A 17,482-nucleotide genomic window follows, 5' to 3' on the forward strand; every position below is an offset into this window, starting at 1 on the left:
GTGGGGCATGAGGAGACACCGTGTGTGGGGCATGTGGGGACACCATGTGTAGGGCATGAAGAGGACACCGTGTGTGGGACATGAGGGGGACACCGTGTTCTGGGACCTGAGGTGACACCATATCTGGCATTTGTGGAGGCATCTGCAGAAGCTGTGGTTGTCTCAGTCAGTGGCAGTACTAGTCTCTTTTCAGAGCTGTCTCTTCCTGAGCCGTGTAATAATTTAGTCGTTTCCACCACTCCTTAGTGCTTGTTAGTTCTGCGTGTGGAGGACACAAGACTGATGCAAATATTCTACAGCAAAACGCATTGGATGCGGGAAGTAATGCTTTATTACAGTGAGCCATGTATAGTAATTGTTCGTAATCACCATGGAAACCGTTCGCCATCCTGCTTAAATGGCTGAAAACAGCTGTCAAATTCTCCTGCGCAAAACCTTGAAGTGAGTCCTGGAACGCAAACTTCCGGATTCTGACACTAGTTGTTGTGATCGTCCTAACTCCGCCTATTAGTTAGTCTGACCCCACCCACTTCCTAGTGACAACTTACTGATTGGCTACAGAGGACTAACCTCCCTCTATGCTCCGCTATGCTATGTTCCCCCAGCAAGATGTCGTCTGCTGTCACTGAGCTCCAGTGCTTGACAAGCACGCAGCGAGGAATAGGACAGCGTGGCCCTGCCTGCGGGAGCCTGACTCAGCGGAGGAGCACAGCCTGAGCCAAAGGGTGCGCTGTGCTGCGGCTGAGGAGGAGGTACGGAGCGGCTGGGTGTGCAGCGGGAGACGGGCAGCGAGCGTGTACTGTGCAGACACCTGACAGGGGAGGACCCGCCGCGTGCATGAAAGGATAGACCACCTCTGTATACAGGGATGAGGGAGGACCACTCTGTATATAGGGATGAGGGAGGACCACTCTGTATATAGGGATGAGGGAGGACCACTCTGTATATAGGGATGAGGGAGGACCACTCTGTATATAGGGATGAGGGAGGACCACTCTGTATACAGGGATGAGGGAGGACCACTCTGTATACAGGGATGAGGGAGGACCACTCTGTATATAGGGAGGAGGGAGGGCCACTCTGTATATAGGGATGAGGGAGGACCACTCTGTATACAGGGATGAGGGAGGACCACTCTGTATATAGGGAGGAGGGAGGGCCACTCTGTATATAGGGAGGAGGGAGGACCACTCTGTATACAGGGATGAGAGATGACCACCTCTGTATACAGGGATGAGGGAGGACCACTCTGTATACAGGGATGAGGGATGACCACCTCTGTATACAGGGATGAGGGATGACCACCTCTGTATACAGGGATGAGGGATGACCACCTCTGTATATAGGGATGAGGGAGGACCACTCTGTATATAGGGAGGAGGGAGGACCACTCTGTATACAGGGAGGAGGGAGGACCACTCTGTATACAGGGATGAGGGAGGACCACTCTGTATACAGGGATGAGGGAGGACCACTCTGTATATAGGGATGAGGGAGGACCACTCTGTATATAGGGATGAGGAAGGACCACTCTGTATATAGGGATAAGGGAGGACCACTCTATATACAGGGATGAGGGAGGACCACTCTGTATATAGGGATGAGGGAGGACCATTCTATATACAGGGATGAGGGATGACCACCTCTGTATACAGGGATGAGGGAGGACCACTCTATATATAGGGATGAGGGAGGACCATTCTATATACAGGGATGAGGGATGACCACCTCTGTATACAGGGATGAGGGAGGACCACTCTGTATACAGGGATGAGGGAGGACCACTCTGTATATAGGGATGAGGGAGGATCACTCTGTATACAGGGATGAGGGAGGACCACTCTGTGTACAGGGATGAGGGAGGACCACTCTGTATATAGGGATGAGGGAGGACCATTCTATATACAGGGATGAGGGATGACCACCTCTGTATACAGGGATGAGGGAGGACCACTCTGTATACAGGGATGAGGGAGGACCACTCTGTATACAGGGATGAGGGAGGACCACTCTGTATATAGGGATGAGGGAGGACCACTCTGTATACAGGGATGAGGGAGGACCACTCTGTGTACAGGGATGAGGGATGACCTCCTCTGTATACAGGGATGAGGGATGACCACCTCTGTATACAGGGATGAGGGAGGACCACCTCTGTATTCAGTGATAAGGGAGGACCACCTCTGTATATAGGGATAAGGGAGGACCACTCTGTATACAGGGATGAGGGAGGACCACTCTGTATACAGGGATGAGGGAGGACCACCTCTGTATATAGGGATAAGGGAGGACCACTCTGTATATAGGGATGAGGGAGGACCACTCTGTATACAGGGATGAGGGAGGACCACCTCTGTATACAGGGATGAGGGAGGACCACCTCTGTATACAGGGATGAGGGATGACCACCTCTGTATACAGGGATAAGGGAGGACCACTCTGTATATAGGGATAAGGGAGGACCACTCTGTATACAGGGATGAGGGAGGACCACTCTGTATACAGGGATGAGGGAGGACCACCTCTGTATATAGGGATGAGGGAGGACCACTCTGTATACAGGGATGAGGGATGACCACCTCTGTATACAGGGATGAGGGATGACCACCTCTGTATACAGGGATGAGGGATGACCACCTCTGTATACAGGGATGAGGGATGACCACCTCTGTATTCAGTGATGAGGGAGGACCTCCTCTGCATACAGGGATGAGGGAGGACCACTCTGTATATAGGGATGAGGGAGGACCACTCTGTATATAGGGATGAGGGAGGACCACTCTGTATACAGGGACGAGGGATGTCCACCTCTGTATACAGGGACGAGGGAGGACCACTCTGTATACAGGGATGAGGGAAGACCACTCTGTATATACAGTGATGAGGGAGGACCACTCTGTATACAGGGATGAGGGAGAACCACTCTGTATACAGTGATAAGGGAGGACCAACTCTGTATACAGTGATGAGGGAGGACCACCTCTGTATATACAGTGATGAGGGAGGACCACCTCTCTATATACAGTGATGAGGGAGGAACACCTCCGTGTATACAGTGATGAGGGAGGACCACTCTGTATATAGCAATGAGGGAGGACCACCCCCGTGTGTACAGTGAAGAGGGAGGACCAGGACAGCATGGCCCTGCCTGCGGGAGCCTGACTCAGCGGAGGAGCACAGCCTGAACCAAAGGGTGCGCTGTGCTGCGGCTGAGGAGGAGGTACGGAGCGGCTGGGTGTGCAGCGGGAGACGGGCAGCGAGCGTGTACTGTGCAGACACCTGACAGGGGAGGACCCGCCGCGTGCATGAAAGGATAGACCACCTCTGTATACAGGGATGAGGGAGGACCACTCTGTATACAGGGATGAGGGAGGACCACTCTGTATATAGGGATGAGGGAGGGCCACTCTGTATATAGGGAGGAGGGAGGACCACTCTGTATATAGGGATAAGGGACGACCACTTTATATACAGGGATGAGGGAGGACCACCTCTGTATACAGGGATGAGGGATGACCACCTCTGTATACAGGGATGAGGGAGGACCACTCTGTATACAGGGATGAGGGATGACCACCTCTGTATACAGGGATGAGGGATGACCACCTCTGTATACAGGGATGAGGGATGACCACCTCTGTATATAGGGATGAGGGAGGACCACTCTGTATATAGGGAGGAGGGAGGACCACTCTGTATACAGGGAGGAGGGAGGACCACTCTGTATACAGGGATGAGGGAGGACCACTCTGTATACAGGGATGAGGGAGGACCACTCTGTATATAGGGATGAGGGAGGACCACTCTGTATATAGGGATGAGGAAGGACCACTCTGTATATAGGGATAAGGGAGGACCACTCTATATACAGGGATGAGGGAGGACCACTCTGTATATAGGGATGAGGGAGGACCATTCTATATACAGGGATGAGGGATGACCACCTCTGTATACAGGGATGAGGGAGGACCACTCTATATATAGGGATGAGGGAGGACCATTCTATATACAGGGATGAGGGATGACCACCTCTGTATACAGGGATGAGGGAGGACCACTCTGTATACAGGGATGAGGGAGGACCACTCTGTATATAGGGATGAGGGAGGACCACTCTGTATACAGGGATGAGGGAGGACCACTCTGTGTACAGGGATGAGGGAGGACCACTCTGTATATAGGGATGAGGGAGGACCATTCTATATACAGGGATGAGGGATGACCACCTCTGTATACAGGGATGAGGGAGGACCACTCTGTATACAGGGATGAGGGAGGACCACTCTGTATACAGGGATGAGGGAGGACCACTCTGTATATAGGGATGAGGGAGGACCACTCTGTATACAGGGATGAGGGAGGACCACTCTGTGTACAGGGATGAGGGATGACCTCCTCTGTATACAGGGATGAGGGATGACCACCTCTGTATATAGGGATGAGGGAGGACCACTCTGTATATAGGGAGGAGGGAGGACCACTCTGTATACAGGGAGGAGGGAGGACCACTCTGTATACAGGGATGAGGGAGGACCACTCTGTATACAGGGATGAGGGAGGACCACTCTGTATATAGGGATGAGGGAGGACCACTCTGTATATAGGGATGAGGAAGGACCACTCTGTATATAGGGATAAGGGAGGACCACTCTATATACAGGGATGAGGGAGGACCACTCTGTATATAGGGATGAGGGAGGACCATTCTATATACAGGGATGAGGGATGACCATTCTATATACAGGGATGAGGGATGACCACCTCTGTATACAGGGATGAGGGAGGACCACTCTATATATAGGGATGAGGGAGGACCATTCTATATACAGGGATGAGGGATGACCACCTCTGTATACAGGGATGAGGGAGGACCACTCTGTATACAGGGATGAGGGAGGACCACTCTGTATATAGGGATGAGGGAGGACCACTCTGTATACAGGGATGAGGGAGGACCACTCTGTGTACAGGGATGAGGGAGGACCACTCTGTATATAGGGATGAGGGAGGACCATTCTATATACAGGGATGAGGGATGACCACCTCTGTATACAGGGATGAGGGAGGACCACTCTGTATACAGGGATGAGGGAGGACCACTCTGTATACAGGGATGAGGGAGGACCACTCTGTATATAGGGATGAGGGAGGACCACTCTGTATACAGGGATGAGGGAGGACCACTCTGTGTACAGGGATGAGGGATGACCTCCTCTGTATACAGGGATGAGGGATGACCACCTCTGTATACAGGGATGAGGGAGGACCACCTCTGTATTCAGTGATAAGGGAGGACCACCTCTGTATATAGGGATAAGGGAGGACCACTCTGTATACAGGGATGAGGGAGGACCACTCTGTATACAGGGATGAGGGAGGACCACCTCTGTATATAGGGATAAGGGAGGACCACTCTGTATATAGGGATGAGGGAGGACCACTCTGTATACAGGGATGAGGGAGGACCACCTCTGTATACAGGGATGAGGGAGGACCACCTCTGTATACAGGGATGAGGGATGACCACCTCTGTATACAGGGATAAGGGAGGACCACTCTGTATATAGGGATAAGGGAGGACCACTCTGTATACAGGGATGAGGGAGGACCACTCTGTATACAGGGATGAGGGAGGACCACCTCTGTATATAGGGATGAGGGAGGACCACTCTGTATACAGGGATGAGGGATGACCACCTCTGTATACAGGGATGAGGGATGACCACCTCTGTATACAGGGATGAGGGATGACCACCTCTGTATACAGGGATGAGGGATGACCACCTCTGTATTCAGTGATGAGGGAGGAGCACCTCTGCATACAGGGATGAGGGAGGACCACTCTGTATATAGGGATGAGGGAGGACCACTCTGTATATAGGGATGAGGGAGGACCACTCTGTATACAGGGACGAGGGATGTCCACCTCTGTATACAGGGACGAGGGAGGACCACTCTGTATACAGGGATGAGGGAAGACCACTCTGTATATACAGTGATGAGGGAGGACCACTCTGTATACAGGGATGAGGGAGAACCACTCTGTATACAGTGATAAGGGAGGACCAACTCTGTATACAGTGATGAGGGAGGACCACCTCTGTATATACAGTGATGAGGGAGGACCACCTCTCTATATACAGTGATGAGGGAGGAACACCTCCGTGTATACAGTGATGAGGGAGGACCACTCTGTATATAGCAATGAGGGAGGACCACCCCCGTGTGTACAGTGAAGAGGGAGGACCAGGACAGCATGGCCCTGCCTGCGGGAGCCTGACTCAGCGGAGGAGCACAGCCTGAACCAAAGGGTGCGCTGTGCTGCGGCTGAGGAGGAGGTACGGAGCGGCTGGGTGTGCAGCGGGAGACGGGCAGCGAGCGTGTACTGTGCAGACACCTGACAGGGGAGGACCCGCCGCGTGCATGAAAGGATAGACCACCTCTGTATACAGGGATGAGGGAGGACCACTCTGTATACAGGGATGAGGGAGGACCACTCTGTATATAGGGAGGAGGGAGGGCCACTCTGTATATAGGGATGAGGGAGGACCACTCTGTATACAGGGATGAGGGAGGACCACTCTGTATATAGGGAGGAGGGAGGGCCACTCTGTATATAGGGAGGAGGGAGGACCACTCTGTATACAGGGATGAGAGATGACCACCTCTGTATACAGGGATGAGGGAGGACCACTCTGTATACAGGGATGAGGGATGACCACCTCTGTATACAGGGATGAGGGATGACCACCTCTGTATACAGGGATGAGGGATGACCACCTCTGTATATAGGGATGAGGGAGGACCACTCTGTATATAGGGAGGAGGGAGGACCACTCTGTATACAGGGAGGAGGGAGGACCACTCTGTATACAGGGATGAGGGAGGACCACTCTGTATACAGGGATGAGGGAGGACCACTCTGTATATAGGGATGAGGGAGGACCACTCTGTATATAGGGATGAGGAAGGACCACTCTGTATATAGGGATAAGGGAGGACCACTCTATATACAGGGATGAGGGAGGACCACTCTGTATATAGGGATGAGGGAGGACCATTCTATATACAGGGATGAGGGATGACCATTCTATATACAGGGATGAGGGATGACCACCTCTGTATACAGGGATGAGGGAGGACCACTCTATATATAGGGATGAGGGAGGACCATTCTATATACAGGGATGAGGGATGACCACCTCTGTATACAGGGATGAGGGAGGACCACTCTGTATACAGGGATGAGGGAGGACCACTCTGTATATAGGGATGAGGGAGGACCACTCTGTATACAGGGATGAGGGAGGACCACTCTGTGTACAGGGATGAGGGAGGACCACTCTGTATATAGGGATGAGGGAGGACCATTCTATATACAGGGATGAGGGATGACCACCTCTGTATACAGGGATGAGGGAGGACCACTCTGTATACAGGGATGAGGGAGGACCACTCTGTATACAGGGATGAGGGAGGACCACTCTGTATATAGGGATGAGGGAGGACCACTCTGTATACAGGGATGAGGGAGGACCACTCTGTGTACAGGGATGAGGGATGACCTCCTCTGTATACAGGGATGAGGGATGACCACCTCTGTATACAGGGATGAGGGAGGACCACCTCTGTATTCAGTGATAAGGGAGGACCACCTCTGTATATAGGGATAAGGGAGGACCACTCTGTATACAGGGATGAAAGAGGACCACTCTGTATACAGGGATGAGGGAGGACCACCTCTGTATATAGGGATAAGGGAGGACCACTCTGTATATAGGGATGAGGGAGGACCACTCTGTATACAGGGATGAGGGAGGACCACCTCTGTATACAGGGATGAGGGAGGACCACCTCTGTATACAGGGATGAGGGATGACCACCTCTGTATACAGGGATAAGGGAGGACCACTCTGTATATAGGGATAAGGGAGGACCACTCTGTATACAGGGATGAGGGAGGACCACTCTGTATACAGGGATGAGGGAGGACCACCTCTGTATATAGGGATGAGGGAGGACCACTCTGTATACAGGGATGAGGGATGACCACCTCTGTATACAGGGATGAGGGATGACCACCTCTGTATACAGGGATGAGGGATGACCACCTCTGTATACAGGGATGAGGGATGACCACCTCTGTATTCAGTGATGAGGGAGGACCACCTCTGCATACAGGGATGAGGGAGGACCACTCTGTATATAGGGATGAGGGAGGACCACTCTGTATATAGGGATGAGGGAGGACCACTCTGTATACAGGGACGAGGGATGTCCACCTCTGTATACAGGGACGAGGGAGGACCACTCTGTATACAGGGATGAGGGAAGACCACTCTGTATATACAGTGATGAGGGAGGACCACTCTGTATACAGGGATGAGGGAGAACCACTCTGTATACAGTGATAAGGGAGGACCAACTCTGTATACAGTGATGAGGGAGGACCACCTCTGTATATACAGTGATGAGGGAGGACCACCTCTCTATATACAGTGATGAGGGAGGAACACCTCCGTGTATACAGTGATGAGGGAGGACCACTCTGTATATAGCAATGAGGGAGGACCACCCCCGTGTGTACAGTGAAGAGGGAGGACCAGGACAGCATGGCCCTGCCTGCGGGAGCCTGACTCAGCGGAGGAGCACAGCCTGAACCAAAGGGTGCGCTGTGCTGCGGCTGAGGAGGAGGTACGGAGCGGCTGGGTGTGCAGCGGGAGACGGGCAGCGAGCGTGTACTGTGCAGACACCTGACAGGGGAGGACCCGCCGCGTGCATGAAAGGATAGACCACCTCTGTATACAGGGATGAGGGAGGACCACTCTGTATACAGGGATGAGGGAGGACCACTCTGTATATAGGGATGAGGGAGGGCCACTCTGTATATAGGGAGGAGGGAGGACCACTCTGTATATAGGGATAAGGGACGACCACTTTATATACAGGGATGAGGGAGGACCACCTCTGTATACAGGGATGAGGGATGACCACCTCTGTATACAGGGATGAGGGAGGACCACTCTGTATACAGGGATGAGGGATGACCACCTCTGTATACAGGGATGAGGGATGACCACCTCTGTATACAGGGATGAGGGATGACCACCTCTGTATATAGGGATGAGGGAGGACCACTCTGTATATAGGGAGGAGGGAGGACCACTCTGTATACAGGGAGGAGGGAGGACCACTCTGTATACAGGGATGAGGGAGGACCACTCTGTATACAGGGATGAGGGAGGACCACTCTGTATATAGGGATGAGGGAGGACCACTCTGTATATAGGGATGAGGAAGGACCACTCTGTATATAGGGATAAGGGAGGACCACTCTATATACAGGGATGAGGGAGGACCACTCTGTATATAGGGATGAGGGAGGACCATTCTATATACAGGGATGAGGGATGACCACCTCTGTATACAGGGATGAGGGAGGACCACTCTATATATAGGGATGAGGGAGGACCATTCTATATACAGGGATGAGGGATGACCACCTCTGTATACAGGGATGAGGGAGGACCACTCTGTATACAGGGATGAGGGAGGACCACTCTGTATATAGGGATGAGGGAGGACCACTCTGTATACAGGGATGAGGGAGGACCACTCTGTGTACAGGGATGAGGGAGGACCACTCTGTATATAGGGATGAGGGAGGACCATTCTATATACAGGGATGAGGGATGACCACCTCTGTATACAGGGATGAGGGAGGACCACTCTGTATACAGGGATGAGGGAGGACCACTCTGTATACAGGGATGAGGGAGGACCACTCTGTATATAGGGATGAGGGAGGACCACTCTGTATACAGGGATGAGGGAGGACCACTCTGTGTACAGGGATGAGGGATGACCTCCTCTGTATACAGGGATGAGGGATGACCACCTCTGTATATAGGGATGAGGGAGGACCACTCTGTATATAGGGAGGAGGGAGGACCACTCTGTATACAGGGAGGAGGGAGGACCACTCTGTATACAGGGATGAGGGAGGACCACTCTGTATACAGGGATGAGGGAGGACCACTCTGTATATAGGGATGAGGGAGGACCACTCTGTATATAGGGATGAGGAAGGACCACTCTGTATATAGGGATAAGGGAGGACCACTCTATATACAGGGATGAGGGAGGACCACTCTGTATATAGGGATGAGGGAGGACCATTCTATATACAGGGATGAGGGATGACCATTCTATATACAGGGATGAGGGATGACCACCTCTGTATACAGGGATGAGGGAGGACCACTCTATATATAGGGATGAGGGAGGACCATTCTATATACAGGGATGAGGGATGACCACCTCTGTATACAGGGATGAGGGAGGACCACTCTGTATACAGGGATGAGGGAGGACCACTCTGTATATAGGGATGAGGGAGGACCACTCTGTATACAGGGATGAGGGAGGACCACTCTGTGTACAGGGATGAGGGAGGACCACTCTGTATATAGGGATGAGGGAGGACCATTCTATATACAGGGATGAGGGATGACCACCTCTGTATACAGGGATGAGGGAGGACCACTCTGTATACAGGGATGAGGGAGGACCACTCTGTATACAGGGATGAGGGAGGACCACTCTGTATATAGGGATGAGGGAGGACCACTCTGTATACAGGGATGAGGGAGGACCACTCTGTGTACAGGGATGAGGGATGACCTCCTCTGTATACAGGGATGAGGGATGACCACCTCTGTATACAGGGATGAGGGAGGACCACCTCTGTATTCAGTGATAAGGGAGGACCACCTCTGTATATAGGGATAAGGGAGGACCACTCTGTATACAGGGATGAGGGAGGACCACTCTGTATACAGGGATGAGGGAGGACCACCTCTGTATATAGGGATAAGGGAGGACCACTCTGTATATAGGGATGAGGGAGGACCACTCTGTATACAGGGATGAGGGAGGACCACCTCTGTATACAGGGATGAGGGAGGACCACCTCTGTATACAGGGATGAGGGATGACCACCTCTGTATACAGGGATAAGGGAGGACCACTCTGTATATAGGGATAAGGGAGGACCACTCTGTATACAGGGATGAGGGAGGACCACTCTGTATACAGGGATGAGGGAGGACCACCTCTGTATATAGGGATGAGGGAGGACCACTCTGTATACAGGGATGAGGGATGACCACCTCTGTATACAGGGATGAGGGATGACCACCTCTGTATACAGGGATGAGGGATGACCACCTCTGTATACAGGGATGAGGGATGACCACCTCTGTATTCAGTGATGAGGGAGGAGCACCTCTGCATACAGGGATGAGGGAGGACCACTCTGTATATAGGGATGAGGGAGGACCACTCTGTATATAGGGATGAGGGAGGACCACTCTGTATACAGGGACGAGGGATGTCCACCTCTGTATACAGGGACGAGGGAGGACCACTCTGTATACAGGGATGAGGGAAGACCACTCTGTATATACAGTGATGAGGGAGGACCACTCTGTATACAGGGATGAGGGAGAACCACTCTGTATACAGTGATAAGGGAGGACCAACTCTGTATACAGTGATGAGGGAGGACCACCTCTGTATATACAGTGATGAGGGAGGACCACCTCTCTATATACAGTGATGAGGGAGGAACACCTCCGTGTATACAGTGATGAGGGAGGACCACTCTGTATATAGCAATGAGGGAGGACCACCCCCGTGTGTACAGTGAAGAGGGAGGACCAGGACAGCATGGCCCTGCCTGCGGGAGCCTGACTCAGCGGAGGAGCACAGCCTGAACCAAAGGGTGCGCTGTGCTGCGGCTGAGGAGGAGGTACGGAGCGGCTGGGTGTGCAGCGGGAGACGGGCAGCGAGCGTGTACTGTGCAGACACCTGACAGGGGAGGACCCGCCGCGTGCATGAAAGGATAGACCACCTCTGTATACAGGGATGAGGGAGGACCACTCTGTATACAGGGATGAGGGAGGACCACTCTGTATATAGGGAGGAGGGAGGGCCACTCTGTATATAGGGATGAGGGAGGACCACTCTGTATACAGGGATGAGGGAGGACCACTCTGTATATAGGGAGGAGGGAGGGCCACTCTGTATATAGGGAGGAGGGAGGACCACTCTGTATACAGGGATGAGAGATGACCACCTCTGTATACAGGGATGAGGGAGGACCACTCTGTATACAGGGATGAGGGATGACCACCTCTGTATACAGGGATGAGGGATGACCACCTCTGTATACAGGGATGAGGGATGACCACCTCTGTATATAGGGATGAGGGAGGACCACTCTGTATATAGGGAGGAGGGAGGACCACTCTGTATACAGGGAGGAGGGAGGACCACTCTGTATACAGGGATGAGGGAGGACCACTCTGTATACAGGGATGAGGGAGGACCACTCTGTATATAGGGATGAGGGAGGACCACTCTGTATATAGGGATGAGGAAGGACCACTCTGTATATAGGGATAAGGGAGGACCACTCTATATACAGGGATGAGGGAGGACCACTCTGTATATAGGGATGAGGGAGGACCATTCTATATACAGGGATGAGGGATGACCATTCTATATACAGGGATGAGGGATGACCACCTCTGTATACAGGGATGAGGGAGGACCACTCTATATATAGGGATGAGGGAGGACCATTCTATATACAGGGATGAGGGATGACCACCTCTGTATACAGGGATGAGGGAGGACCACTCTGTATACAGGGATGAGGGAGGACCACTCTGTATATAGGGATGAGGGAGGACCACTCTGTATACAGGGATGAGGGAGGACCACTCTGTGTACAGGGATGAGGGAGGACCACTCTGTATATAGGGATGAGGGAGGACCATTCTATATACAGGGATGAGGGATGACCACCTCTGTATACAGGGATGAGGGAGGACCACTCTGTATACAGGGATGAGGGAGGACCACTCTGTATACAGGGATGAGGGAGGACCACTCTGTATATAGGGATGAGGGAGGACCACTCTGTATACAGGGATGAGGGAGGACCACTCTGTGTACAGGGATGAGGGATGACCTCCTCTGTATACAGGGATGAGGGATGACCACCTCTGTATACAGGGATGAGGGAGGACCACCTCTGTATTCAGTGATAAGGGAGGACCACCTCTGTATATAGGGATAAGGGAGGACCACTCTGTATACAGGGATGAGGGAGGACCACTCTGTATACAGGGATGAGGGAGGACCACCTCTGTATATAGGGATAAGGGAGGACCACTCTGTATATAGGGATGAGGGAGGACCACTCTGTATACAGGGATGAGGGAGGACCACCTCTGTATACAGGGATGAGGGAGGACCACCTCTGTATACAGGGATGAGGGATGACCACCTCTGTATACAGGGATAAGGGAGGACCACTCTGTATATAGGGATAAGGGAGGACCACTCTGTATACAGGGATGAGGGAGGACCACTCTGTATACAGGGATGAGGGAGGACCACCTCTGTATATAGGGATGAGGGAGGACCACTCTGTATACAGGGATGAGGGATGACCACCTCTGTATACAGGGATGAGGGATGACCACCTCTGTATACAGGGATGAGGGATGACCACCTCTGTATACAGGGATGAGGGATGACCACCTCTGTATTCAGTGATGAGGGAGGACCACCTCTGCATACAGGGATGAGGGAGGACCACTCTGTATATAGGGATGAGGGAGGACCACTCTGTATATAGGGATGAGGGAGGACCACTCTGTATACAGGGACGAGGGATGTCCACCTCTGTATACAGGGACGAGGGAGGACCACTCTGTATACAGGGATGAGGGAAGACCACTCTGTATATACAGTGATGAGGGAGGACCACTCTGTATACAGGGATGAGGGAGAACCACTCTGTATACAGTGATAAGGGAGGACCAACTCTGTATACAGTGATGAGGGAGGACCACCTCTGTATATACAGTGATGAGGGAGGACCACCTCTCTATATACAGTGATGAGGGAGGAACACCTCCGTGTATACAGTGATGAGGGAGGACCACTCTGTATATAGCAATGAGGGAGGACCACCCCCGTGTGTACAGTGAAGAGGGAGGACCAGGACAGCATGGCCCTGCCTGCGGGAGCCTGACTCAGCGGAGGAGCACAGCCTGAACCAAAGGGTGCGCTGTGCTGCGGCTGAGGAGGAGGTACGGAGCGGCTGGGTGTGCAGCGGGAGACGGGCAGCGAGCGTGTACTGTGCAGACACCTGACAGGGGAGGACCCGCCGCGTGCATGAAAGGATAGACCACCTCTGTATACAGGGATGAGGGAGGACCACTCTGTATACAGGGATGAGGGAGGACCACTCTGTATATAGGGATGAGGGAGGGCCACTCTGTATATAGGGAGGAGGGAGGACCACTCTGTATACAGGGATGAGGGATGACCACCTCTGTATACAGGGATGAGGGAGGACCACTCTGTATACAGGGATGAGGGATGACCACCTCTGTATACAGGGATGAGGGATGACCACCTCTGTATACAGGGATGAGGGATGACCACCTCTGTATATAGGGATGAGGGAGGACCACTCTGTATATAGGGAGGAGGGAGGACCACTCTGTATACAGGGAGGAGGGAGGACCACTCTGTATACAGGGATGAGGGAGGACCACTCTGTATACAGGGATGAGGGAGGACCACTCTGTATATAGGGATGAGGGAGGACCACTCTGTATATAGGGATGAGGAAGGACCACTCTGTATATAGGGATAAGGGAGGACCACTCTATATACAGGGATGAGGGAGGACCACTCTGTATATAGGGATGAGGGAGGACCATTCTATATACAGGGATGAGGGATGACCACCTCTGTATACAGGGATGAGGGAGGACCACTCTATATATAGGGATGAGGGAGGACCATTCTATATACAGGGATGAGGGATGACCACCTCTGTATACAGGGATGAGGGAGGACCACTCTGTATACAGGGATGAGGGAGGACCACTCTGTATATAGGGATGAGGGAGGACCACTCTGTATACAGGGATGAGGGAGGACCACTCTGTGTACAGGGATGAGGGAGGACCACTCTGTATATAGGGATGAGGGAGGACCATTCTATATACAGGGATGAGGGATGACCACCTCTGTATACAGGGATGAGGGAGGACCACTCTGTATACAGGGATGAGGGAGGACCACTCTGTATACAGGGATGAGGGAGGACCACTCTGTATATAGGGATGAGGGAGGACCACTCTGTATACAGGGATGAGGGAGGACCACTCTGTGTACAGGGATGAGGGATGACCTCCTCTGTATACAGGGATGAGGGATGACCACCTCTGTATACAGGGATGAGGGAGGACCACCTCTGTATTCAGTGATAAGGGAGGACCACCTCTGTATATAGGGATAAGGGAGGACCACTCTGTATACAGGGATGAGGGAGGACCACTCTGTATACAGGGATGAGGGAGGACCACCTCTGTATATAGGGATAAGGGAGGACCACTCTGTATATAGGGATGAGGGAGGACCACTCTGTATACAGGGATGAGGGAGGACCACCTCTGTATACAGGGATGAGGGAGGACCACCTCTGTATACAGGGATGAGGGATGACCACCTCTGTATACAGGGATAAGGGAGGACCACTCTGTATATAGGGATAAGGGAGGACCACTCTGTATACAGGGATGAGGGAGGACCACTCTGTATACAGGGATGAGGGAGGACCACCTCTGTATATAGGGATGAGGGAGGACCACTCTGTATACAGGGATGAGGGATGACCACCTCTGTATACAGGGATGAGGGATGACCACCTCTGTATACAGGGATGAGGGATGACCACCTCTGTATACAGGGATGAGGGATGACCACCTCTGTATTCAGTGATGAGGGAGGACCACCTCTGCATACAGGGATGAGGGAGGACCACTCTGTATATAGGGATGAGGGAGGACCACTCTGTATATAGGGATGAGGGAGGACCACTCTGTATACAGGGACGAGGGATGTCCACCTCTGTATACAGGGACGAGGGAGGACCACTCTGTATACAGGGATGAGGGAAGACCACTGTGTATATACAGTGATGAGGGAGGACCACTCTGTATACAGGGATGAGGGAGAACCACTCTGTATACAGTGATAAGGGAGGACCACCTCTGTATACAGTGATGAGGGAGGACCACCTCTGTATATACAGTGATGAGGGAGGAACACCTCTGTGTATACAGTGATGAGGGAGGACCACCTCTCTATATACAGTGATGAGGGAGGAACACCTCTGTGTATACAGTGATGAGGGAGGACCACCTCTCTATATACAGTGATGAGGGAGGAACACCTCTGTATATACAGTGATGAGGGAGGACCACCTCTGTATATACAGTGATGAGGGAGGACCACCTCTCTATATACAGTGATGAGGGAGGAACACCTCCGTGTATACAGTGATGAGGGAGGACCACTCTGTATATAGCAATGAGGGAGGACCACCCCCGTGTGTACAGTGAAGAGGGAGGACCAGGACAGCATGGCCCTGCCTGCGGGAGCCTGACTCAGCGGAGGAGCACAGCCTGAACCAAAGGGTGCGCTGTGCTGCGGCTGAGGAGGAGGTACGGAGCGGCTGGGTGTGCAGCGGGAGACGGGCAGCGAGCGTGTACTGTGCAGACACCTGACAGGGGAGGACCCGCCGCGTGCATGAAAGGATAGACCACCTCTGTATACAGGGATGAGGGAGGACCACTCTGTATACAGGGATGAGGGATGACCACTCTGTATACAGGGATGAGGGAGGACCACTCTGTATACAGGGATGAGGGATGACCACCTCTGTATACAGGGATGAGGGATGACCACCTCTGTATACAGGGATGAGGGATGACCACCTCTGTATATAGGGATGAGGGAGGACCACTCTGTATATAGGGAGGAGGGAGGACCACTCTGTATACAGGGAGGAGGGAGGACCACTCTGTATACAGGGAGGAGGGAGGACCACTCTGTATACAGGGATGAGGGAGGACCACTCTGTATACAGGGATGAGGGAGGACCACTCTGTATATAGGGATGAGGGAGGACCACTCTGTATATAGGGATGAGGAAGGACCACTCTGTATATAGGGATAAGGGAGGACCACTCTATATACAGGGATGAGGGAGGACCACTCTGTATATAGGGATGAGGGAGGACCATTCTATATACAGGGATGAGGGATGACCACCTCTGTATACAGGGATGAGGGAGGACCACTCTATATACAGGGATGAGGGAGGACCACTCTGTATATAGGGATGAGGGAGGACCATTCTATATACAGGGATGAGGGATGACCACCTCTGTATACAGGGATGAGGGAGGACCACTCTGTATACAGGGATGAGGGAGGACCACTCTGTATATAGGGATGAGGGAGGACCACTCTGTATACAGGGATGAGGGAGGACCACTCTGTGTACAGGGATGAGGGAGGACCACTCTGTATATAGGGATGAGGG

At 52.4% G+C, this 17,482-nt stretch overlaps 1 protein-coding gene across 2 annotated transcripts in view; it reads left to right on the top strand.

Moving 5' to 3' along the window:
- The first annotated feature begins 569 nt into the window (after positions 1-569).
- EZH1 (enhancer of zeste 1 polycomb repressive complex 2 subunit) overlaps positions 570-17,482 on the top strand; it is a 149,517-nt gene continuing 132,604 nt past the window's right edge. For both annotated transcript variants that reach the window (XM_075349986.1, XM_075349988.1), the window contains exon 1: positions 570-752. The gene's annotated coding sequence lies outside the window, so the exon portion shown is untranslated. The remainder of the gene's footprint in view (positions 753-17,482) is intronic.

This window comes from Anomaloglossus baeobatrachus, chromosome 5 (assembly GCF_048569485.1).
Source record: "Anomaloglossus baeobatrachus isolate aAnoBae1 chromosome 5, aAnoBae1.hap1, whole genome shotgun sequence".
Taxonomy (NCBI): Eukaryota; Metazoa; Chordata; class Amphibia; order Anura; family Aromobatidae; genus Anomaloglossus; species Anomaloglossus baeobatrachus.